We start from the raw sequence: 10,826 nt of genomic DNA, 5'->3' as shown, positions 1-10,826 counted from the left end.
CATCCATTGCATCCCTCTTGCATATGCTCATACCAATCCCCAGCAGCAACAGTGAGGTTAGGAGATCAAACACAACAGCTGCTCTGCGATGCGCCCTTAATGTCATCTGCATCCTAGTGTCCATCACCACCATTCTCCTCGCGATTTTCTATCGGTAGTACTTGTGATCACCTTAGAAATCATTTTTGGGTTACCTCAAGCAACCATTACCTCAAGCCAATATTGTGTATCCCCATGTGCACAAGCATACCTTATCCCACCAATGGGTTCAACGATCGTAACAAACTCAGGCCTATGGCTATCCTCCTCTAATACCACACTAGCATCCACAAAGATTGGCCTCTTCTTCTTCGCTTTCTTTCTGCTTCCATGTATTTGACATGTTCCTCCATTAGAAAAAATATGGACTTTGCATGGACCTTGTAAGAAAGCTTAATTTTAAGGGATTAAGTCTAATACTATGTATGATTAAGGGGACATGTGCGTTTATTAAGCTACTTTTTCATAGGTTTCTCTAGCATTTTTTTCAGGCCCAAGTAGTGGGTGAAGCTAAGAAGTCATTTTCTCTCTCTACATTTTGAGAGTGATGAGAGAAAAGGTGGGATGGCGTTAACTCGGCCAGTTGACATCTTCCCGTTTTGTTTCATTCCACAACATCAAAAATGTGAACAACCAAGAACCAAAAAATGACTTTTTTAAAAGAAATCTCATTGGACCCATTTTCAGTCTAAAACTTCTTCCCAAGTCATATATATATATATATATATATATATATATACATATATATATAATATATATACACACACACACACACAATTTTTCCAACATCTACACACTATAAATCATTTTATATTCTCTTTCTCCTTCCAAAATGTCGAATCCAAATTTTGAATAATTCCCCTCCAAAATCTCCTCTCTCTCTCTCTCTCTCTCTCTCTCTCTCTCTCTCTCTCTCTCTCTGAGCTTGCAGATCTCTAAAAGGAAGGCATAGCACAAGGTGGACTGATCTTATGATGTTGGTTGAGTGGTCTCATGGCAAAGGCTCAAGCTACTTAGCATAATGTGAATCCTGTAAGGCAACAAAAAACTCTCCTCAAGCTCCCACTGCATCAAGAACCACCATCCTAACATGGAGGCAATCTTAATATGGCAATACAAAAGCTTTTCAAGAGTAAAGCACTCTTCCCTAACATGGGACATGGGGACACCCTTACTAGTCATTTTTTATGCTATATGTCATAGAGCACACTATGTCTTGAAATGGATGCAAGAATTATGACAGCACTACCCCTTGTAAACTCTTTGTGAATGTATCTTTTAAAGGCTAATGTGAAGAAAGTTGGAGTCTATTGTTTATTACTATGCAAGAGCACTCTAGCTCTACCATATTTTGAGCTTTAGGTAACGTAAATTACATTCGTAAACTTTTTAAGAGAAAACTTACTTTTCTCGAAAATATTGTGCACAAAAAAAGATGATAGAGTAGATTTCAGTCTACAAATGATGTCCCCTCGTGCACTTGTGGCATCAAAAATAATCATCATGTTGTTGAAGTAAATATGTTGCTTCACCACAAAGTAAGGTCCCATTCTCCTAATATCTCTCCTTGAGCCCTTTGATTATGTCACCGTGGGGAGTCTAGGCCAAGTATTTGATGCATATTTGCATTTTGGTTTCACATAAATACGCCCAAAATCAAAGGTAAAGTCATTGTGTGCTACATGTCACGACTCACTCAAGAAAACAAGGGCTACAATGAACTATAAGCAATGCAATAGTTAAGTTTTGATGTGGGATGTCATGTTAGTGATGAGGCTACTGGTATACGCTCTAATCATATACTAAGTATCTATGCCCAGAAACCTCCCTAGCCATAGCTCCTTGATGTCTAATGCAATTGCTCTAATTAGATACTAAATATTTATGTCCAAAATCCTTGGGCCCTGTTTGACCATCTAGCGTCCCCTTTTGGCCAGGACCTTTTTTTTTGCACCCTCCCTAAGCCTCGACTAAGCATACATGGCGGACTTTGAAAATCAAGAAAATCGCAGCACCAGACTTTCGACGGGGCAGTCGCAGCAAACTTTCGACCAGGCAGGCGTAGCAAACTTTGGACATCAAGGATCCCAGGGCAAGAAACTCACGAGGCGTAGTTCTTTAGTATCTGATTAGAGCTCCTATGAGCTGGCTCTTCTAGGACATAATATTTCCCATCAAAGGAGAGCCTTTGATATGTTTCACCCCTATAATTATAGAATTTTGTTTCGGTCGACTCTATATTAAACTACCTGCTAACCACTAGTTTACGGGCATACCTCACCTCCACATTAGTCAAGATGAGCTTATTCTACCCAAGAACTTCATCTTTACAAGACTTTCCATATACTCAATTGTAAGCACCATTTTCTCATTGCACTTAAACCAATACGAAGGGCACCACCAAGATATTCCAGATATACATTTAATGCTAGAATCAGAATTGTATACACATTACTTGAACTTATCATTAAAAAAATTTCCCAAAATCAAAAGCAAAATGATCTTCGGGTTTTAATGTCATTGTGAGTTTTGTGAGTTTTGGACACTGTATGTATCCAACATAGGCCTAGTCTCAGGGATGCGGGGGGGGGGGGGGGGGGTCGCCTAATAATTTTGTGACTATCACATGAGTGCAGAAAAAGGGGTTATTAAATTTATTTTTCTCACATTTTCATATGTAGAAGGGTATGCTAAAATGGCAATGGAAAAAACCATTTATAGATTGTCAATAGAAAAAGGGTGTATTTTATTGTCAAAATTCACAAATAGGGAGTTTTTAATTAGTCCTTGAATGCACGTGATATACACATTTTATACATATTACATAGTGACTCCCCCCCCCCACCCCAAACCCACAAGGGCCTAGTACACAAATGTTGGACTTTAATTGTTTTACTGCCTTTAAATATACGCGAGAGAGAGAGAGAGAGAGAGAGAGAGAGAGAGAGAGAGAGAGAGAGAGAGAGAGAGAGATGAACAAGAGCTTTTTTTCATTTCAAACAAAGGTTACATGCTACTCATTATATCCATTTATGACTCTTTTAAAGAGACAATATATCCTATGTAGGGCCATGGGGATTTTAATGTCCGCATTGGGAGTTCAATGCCCACATTGGGAATTTACCGGGGGATTCACTCTATATACAAAATGGGACGCCACCTGCGAGCGGACAACTTTGTTAAAACCCCTATATACGACTCATATTAGGGAATATGACCCCCATTTCTACGCTTATACGACAATCAATGTAGAAAACTATCATACCCCTATCTTACATATAAAATTTAGGTCTCACATAATCTAACTGAGTATAACTAGTCAAAGAGTGTGTAGCATAGTGATTGGCAACGTACTAAGGAACCACTTCTATTGATAGTTAGATGTACCCTCAATGTTCTTAGTTTGACTTTCAAACTATGTGCTTGATCAGCCTACACTCTGGCTACTCGTCCAATTCTGACCCATCCAAAGATGGTGTAAATCAACCCTTGACCTGCTCCAAATCAACCCTTATTCTATGACCGGCTTGATGCAAAATTTGATGTGTGACCTGATAAAAAATCTCCCAAAATTCATCCGAGTTCTAGTGCACATCGGTGACCAATCATTGCAAATAATCAACTTGGGTAGGTCCCCCCCCCCCCCCCCCCCCCCCCCCTTACCCCTATAAATATGATACCCCCTCCCTTATTTTTAAGCTTGGGAGATAAATTATTGGGGTCTGCCCCTAGCTTATACGCTTATGTAACTTGTAAAAAAAAACCCCCTCCCGTGCACTTACGTGGTGCGGTAAGTTTTCCATGGTGAATCCTCCGGGGAAATTTACAACTCTGGTTTTGGTAAATAATGGAAAATTACAAAGGGGATTTTGACACTACAATATTAAAGGAGCTTGTATGAGGAACCAAAAAGCTTTGCCTTTAGTTGGCATGTTGTTTTAATCATTATGGACCTCCATGGCCAACCAATGCAAAGGATATCTATAGATGTAATGGTGTATGGTCTCCAAAACAAAAGAGACAATATTGATGAGCTACTTGAATTATATCTCAAAACAATAATGATGAGTTACTTAAATTTTATCTCAAAGTGTATGGCAAGAACTTGAAAAAATAGAAAATGAAACTACTTACTATGTCAAGGAGTGTCAGGACAATGGTAGGACCAGTCCGAGCCAAGGGCCAGGGCCAGGACGGACATGCAGTCAAGGGGTCCTTATATTTAGAAGGCCAAGGGCCTATAGGGCATGGTTGGGTGGTGATGAGCATGTTCAGTCCCCATGTCCTTTCAGTGGTATCAGAGCAAGGTGGAGAGGCGGAAGGAGGGTGGAGCCATGGCGGGGAGAAAGCATGGTTTTCTTCTCTCTCTCCCTCTCTCTCAGATTTTCTCTCCCTCTCTCATTCGTGGATCTCGGCATGGCGAAGTATGGCGTTCGCCAAGGAGGGGGCATGACCCACGAGGGTGCGGGAGGGTTGCATGCAAGCTTGCATGGCGTGAAAAGCCTCTTGCATGGAGGACGATGAAGAAGCGCGACCCCTGCACACAAGTCAAAAAAGAAGAGGGCAATGCGGGCACCGTCCCCTGCACACACGGTCCGCCTTCAACGACTGCAGCAAATCAAATGGCGTTGGTTCCAAACAGGAGCGCCAGGCCATGAAAATTCTTTTTTGACACGCTCGCAAGGCCCGGGGAGGACCCCATCGCCCCCTACGTTCGACTTTCCCCTGCGCTGTGGCGGCAAGCACGCCATGGAAGCTCAAAAAAAAAGAGTTTATTTTTTTTAAAACAAATTAACCACACCCAATTATCGTGTTGGCCCACGGGTTATCCTCTCGATTTGCAAGGGCACAGAGAGGCAAGTGTACCACGGGCCCATCCCTACCCCGTCGACCACGGAGGGCAAAATCTGCAGGGTTTCACAGCAAGGCGGGCACGGCTGCAATGTGTCACATACATCGTGACTTTGACGGCTAACGCCGTTTTGCAAAGCCATCGGCATGCGTCATGTGACAAGGAAGCTTCTCGGTTTCGGGAGGCAATCTACACAAATCACAAACATGGTATGCATATTTTGTTCGTTTTTTATTTATTTGTTTGTTAGCTACAATTATGCAGTGCAAGCAATTGCTAGAGCTGCAACATGCTGGGCATGCATGGTCATGCCACATGCAAGATATTGGTAGCATAGCATGTCAATTTGCGGGATTACTGAGACGGCAAGCACAAGGTGTTTTTTGTCATGTGAGCTTTTTGTGACACAAGCAAGCATGCACGGCAGGTCTTGGACGATTCTTATGCATGATTGCACGTTTAACATTCCAAACACAAGCATGGCTTGTGACTTTTTGCGCACGGCTTTGACTCAAGAGTAAACATGATTCGAGGTTCACGGATGCTCACAAACTTGGGCACTGTGGCCGATACGACAAATTGCTCCTGAATAGGAGGGCATAAAACCTTTGCACGGTTGGATCATGCTACGGGTTGTGTTTAGCAAACTTTGATTGTCCTAAGACCAATGACTGGTTCGACGACCAAAATCAAGCAAGGCTTCCGTACGCCATGATCTCATTTTAAAACAAGGCGTCTGCCCATGCCTCACACAGGTTAGGGCATGGTAGTGCTGGAGAATCTCCAGGAGATCAGCACAGCCTGTTGCTAATCTTGATACAGGAGGCAGCAGGTGCTAGACAGGACCAACCATTAACGACCATTTCAGGAAGCTGTCAAGCAAATTGTTAGGGCTTGTTTTCACTGGAACCAGGATTCGTCTCCGTAATCACGCCAAGCAGGTGCGAAGTCGACATTCTTTTACTAGGACATTTGTCTATGAGCAACAGTATCTGTAGCTCTGAGGCATGGTAGCATCCACAGTGGGTCTACTGAAAAGTATCAGGCAAGACAAGACTTCCATGTTTGGACTCTGCTATGAGCATACAAACTTGGGACGGACTTGACAATATGCCAACAGGTTATTTCATGAGAAACAAACGGGCGTATATGATACAGAATACAAATCCGAACCTGTAACATATACGTGCAACGGATATGGTTATGTGCCATTTTTAAGCGAGTTTTCTTCCACGAAATATCAGGCCAACTGGTTACAGCAACGACCAGGTTCGCCAAGTTTAAGTTTTCTTGTTTTTTTTCCTGTTTACACTTCGCAATTACTGTCATTGTGCAAAGCAAAGTGCTTTGGCAATTTTATAGGAAGCACTTTTGGTTTTGATTCTCACGTTTGAGGCCATCATTTTCGCCAAGTGCTTCAAAATCTGTATGCAAGGCATGCTAACTAGGTGGCATAAATTCCACCACTTCAAAGATTACGCTTCCGCTAACACACTCGCAACTCTGTCAAGGACAGACTACGGATGGATTGTTTAATATGATTGTTGGTTGCTATCAACACTCAAAAACACTAAAAAGAACCTAAAATTTTGACTAGATTCACTGGCAAGGTGCCCTATTCCAGTCACCCTCATACAGTCAAGACCTATACACGGTAGACCGTAAAGATTTGACTTGTGTTTTTTTTGTTGCCTCTCTTGATGAGAGCGTCATACAGACAGATTGTGGTATGCTTATAGGATAAGCTGCAATTCAGGCATAAGATGTCTAAGAGCACACATTCTGGGCACACACTCTACAAATTTAAGGAAAGTTCCTTAGCCCAGCATGCTCTTCTTCTCTCTCTTTTTCTTATTTCTCTCAAGAATAATGAAAACTTTCTAAGAAGCTTTTCATACATGTTTTGTTTGGGAATCCGCATGAGCCAAGGTGCTCTAACTCTCAGCTAGAAATGGGCCAAGATGCCATTCACATTAGTTTTCATCGATTTATCGATTGAACACTAATGGCCATAAGAGCTAGGAGCCACACACAGGCTGGCTAAAAGCCATTGTCAGATCTTGGGTAAGACCCAACTATTGGCATTCCTTGGGTGATTGTTCTTAGAATTGAACAGATTTTCCCGGTGGAGTACACATCGAACATATCAACGTTAATGGACGAGCAAGAGTCTTGTTATTTCGGAGGATTAGGGTGTCATTTTTACACTACATGTTTCTAGTGCGATGCTCAAATTGAGTTTTTGATACTCTTGTACTTACATCAGTTGATCTATACCATGGATTCTAGAGGCAGCAAACAGTCGAGACAGCATGGCTGTTGACACGAGCTAGGCATCTTACTTGTGTGGATTTCTTGCTCTCTCTATAGCACTACGAGTGTCTATGACATCACTATTTTGGGGTAAGACCCGGCGGGTGAGTGCTACATCTCCCCATAGGCATTGAGGATCATAGTTTGATCTATCCTAGTTCTACTTTCAAGCAAAGAAGCCAGTAATCTACCATGGGGTAGCGGACAAATTCAACTTTATGTTGATTCTCATCATTCTGTACACGGTTGGTTACCGTTACCTGCTAGTTGCGCAAATCTACAACGGGTCTTACCAAGGCGTTTGACTACGTAGATTCTAATCCAAGGGCTTGGATTGCAAAGGCAACACCCAAGGTTCCCAGTGCACTGGTGTTTGTTTTTTCAAATAGGGGATGTGCTTCTCTCCATTTAAATACGAGTAAGTGAACATTACGTTCAAATCTCCATGTACGCATCTATTGACTTGGTGTTATTCTATTTTTAGTATGCTTTGCTTGGTTTTTCAAGACGTCTAAGTATGCTTGAATGTTACAGAGCCATGCCAAGGGCATGTCGGCACAAAGTATTTTGGGCCGAGTGTCCACTCTATCTTTCTGCCTTATGTTGTTACAAACCTACTTGTAGGGTTCAATTTGGCACATGTTGTCACATGGGATACAACATGGTCTAGGAACTCAAGGAGTTCGGTTTAGCCAGTGTGGAGCAATGAATGAGGGCCCCTCTCACTCTTGTCACAGAGTGTTTAGAGTTACCTCCACACACAAGTACATCTTGTACTTGACGGATGTTCTTTTTTATACATCCTCACATGAGACATATTCCACATGTGGAGAATATGAGTCTCTGGACTGACACTGGCGCCATTATTTAAATTATGTGTCACGACAAAGTCCAACTAGGTGTTGGTCAAATCTGTTTTCTAGACCATTTTCAGCACGACGTATCAGGACCAATTTTAGTGGCCAAACAAATTGTCAGATACTTAGAATGACTTGTTCATCTACAAGTATTGATAAGCAACATTACAGATGGTTGTTTATATATAGCAAGGCTATAAATTGTTAATGAAAAAGTTTCATTGTCTGTACCTAGAAGTGATCAATGTTTCACCTTCTATTGTGATTCAGACATTTCAGCAAGGCTTGCAAAAGATTGCAATTGAAAGTATTTAGTTTCTTTTCAGAACTATTTACATTCCTTTTTAATGTGTGCTAGGCGCATCACATTTGCCATAAGTATTGGCAAGGATCACCATGGAAATATAGGTTTGGATCTGTTTTTTGATAAATGCATGCACACAAGGTGTTATGGGCCCTAGTGTTTAGCAAAGGCTGATTTGGAACGGCATGCATATTCCTCAGGTTGTTGCTTATGAAGCATTTTGCACTCTATGTGCACTATCTCTATGAGATTACTTTTGAGTCTACTAATCACCAATAGATGTCATGGCTCGGTTTGAGTGTCTGTGGATTTTTCAAGTTAACCACGATGGTTATTCCAAACATTGTTGATTCCTCAACAATGTTACACTATTGAGATTCCCCGTTTACCAGTCGTCTGGGAAGATTGTCTGTAAACCGTGGGGGAAACACACCTCAGTACTGTCAGTATCCAAGGGGATTGACAAATTACAAAGTGTAATCTTGGGCTAAAGGATATGTAAAGTGCGTACATTAGCACCAAGAAATCCAATTCATAAGCATTTATTGCTCTTTTTGGAGTTTACTTACTATCAGTTAACGCATGTTGCGACTAGGTAGTCTCTTCATGTATAAGTCAGGTTCTCAACCTTGAACGCTCGTAGGGTGGGGTTGTTTACTGATGATGAAAATTGGGAACAAGTCAAGGACTTAAACTTGGCTGATGAGTTATGTCAGCAAGTTACTTTCATGGAAAGTGACAAGAGGTACTCTTTTGGTACATCTTTATTGTGATAAACTCGTCTACCATGCTCATGAGCATTCTAAATGGAGTCTACACACTATGTTTGGATAGGAATCGGTACCATCAGATGGTTCCAAATGGACAACAATGTAGAAAATCATGATGTTACTCTTGATTTCATTGAACCTCCTCCTGAACCTGGTTCCTGTCAAATGAACCGTTGGATCCATGTGGGATGTTACGATAGAAAACATTAGTGTTCTTATGAAGATACCATCACTTGTGTTTTCGCGGACGAAAACGCTCCTCCAAGGGGGGAGTAATGTCAGTACAATGGTAGGACTAGTCCGGGCCAAGGGCCAGGACAGACATGCAGTCAAGGAGGTCCCTATATTTAGAAGGCCAAGGGCCTATATAGGGCATGGCTGGGTGGTGATGAGCATGTTCAGTCCCCATGTCCTTTCAGAGTGAAAATATACCATATTTTTTTTCACACTATTGAGGATAACATAGGAGTGTAACTAGACAAAATCTTACTTTGCACCACCTTGGTTCTTGACAAAAGACCATCACTCCAACAATCGCATGAGCTCTTTTGGTGTATAACCATGCCCCTTTGGTGAGCTCTTGTGGCACCCACTCACGATCTTGCTTGTTTAATGTGCGCTCCTTGCCGCACTGTCGAAGCAAGGGACTTGCCAATACACCGTGTGCGAGCCACAAATGGCTCCAAGCACACAACAAGCCTAAACTAGCAAGCTCAAGAGAGCAAAGGGTGTGTCACTCACCGCTCTACGCTCGCCTTCGTGGTGGATTCCTCGCCGCGATGAAGAAGAAGCTGCAGTCGTGCTGCGCTCAACCACTTCGCCGCCGTCGTGCCTTCGTAATGCTCGATCGCACTCTCTCTCTCTCTCTCTCTCTCTCTCTCTCTCTCTCTCTCTCTCTCTCTCTCTCACACACACACACACACACACACACACACACACACACACACACACAAGGGGGTGAAGAAGAAGAAGATGGAGATGGAGATGGAGCAAGAGCACTCTTCTATTGCACAAATGAGAGAATGAGTGAATTTTAGGTTTAGTTGGCTTTTATATGGATTCGTCCGTTCACATTTGGGCGCCCACACTTAGCCAATCTTACCCAAACGTTATACTTCCAGTTTTAGAGTGCGCCTCTCATCGGCGATCACTCTTAACCATTCCTATTGGACCGACAAGCCCGGTACCTGACTCTAAATAATACAACGTTTATAGATCATAGGGTGTCCGTGTGCCGTGAGGGTTAACATGCCCCCCTTCCTGATGTAGATTCCGTCCTCGGAAGCTATCTAGATGAAGCTCGTTCGTTGAGGTGGAAGAGCATTTGAGATGAATGTCCTTAGCCTTCTTCAGTCACTGCAAAATCAAACAACATTGGCACAGTAATTGCATTCTCTTAAAAAGCATATGCAGTTTTAGGTAGACACATTGATTGGTAAAAAAAATTTCAAACAATTTGTCAGCAATGAACATTAAATTGCAATGTAATCAAATGCATAAACAGATGTAAAGGTAAAAAATTAAACAAGTCTGGGGTCGCTAATTTGATGGTCGAAAGGCACTAGAGATCGAATATTAATACCATGGGTAAGCTTCTTAATTTTCTCTAGTCAATTAAGTTGTTTAATCGCGAGAGCCAAGTATTTCATGTTCGAGGGCTGACTAGAGGCTATATCTAGAAAACCTTGTAG

Source organism: Adiantum capillus-veneris, chromosome 22 (assembly GCF_014529385.1).
Source record: "Adiantum capillus-veneris isolate H3 chromosome 22, ASM1452938v2, whole genome shotgun sequence".
Lineage (NCBI taxonomy): Eukaryota > Viridiplantae > Streptophyta > Polypodiopsida > Polypodiales > Pteridaceae > Adiantum > Adiantum capillus-veneris.
This window is presented reverse-complemented; position numbering follows the sequence as displayed.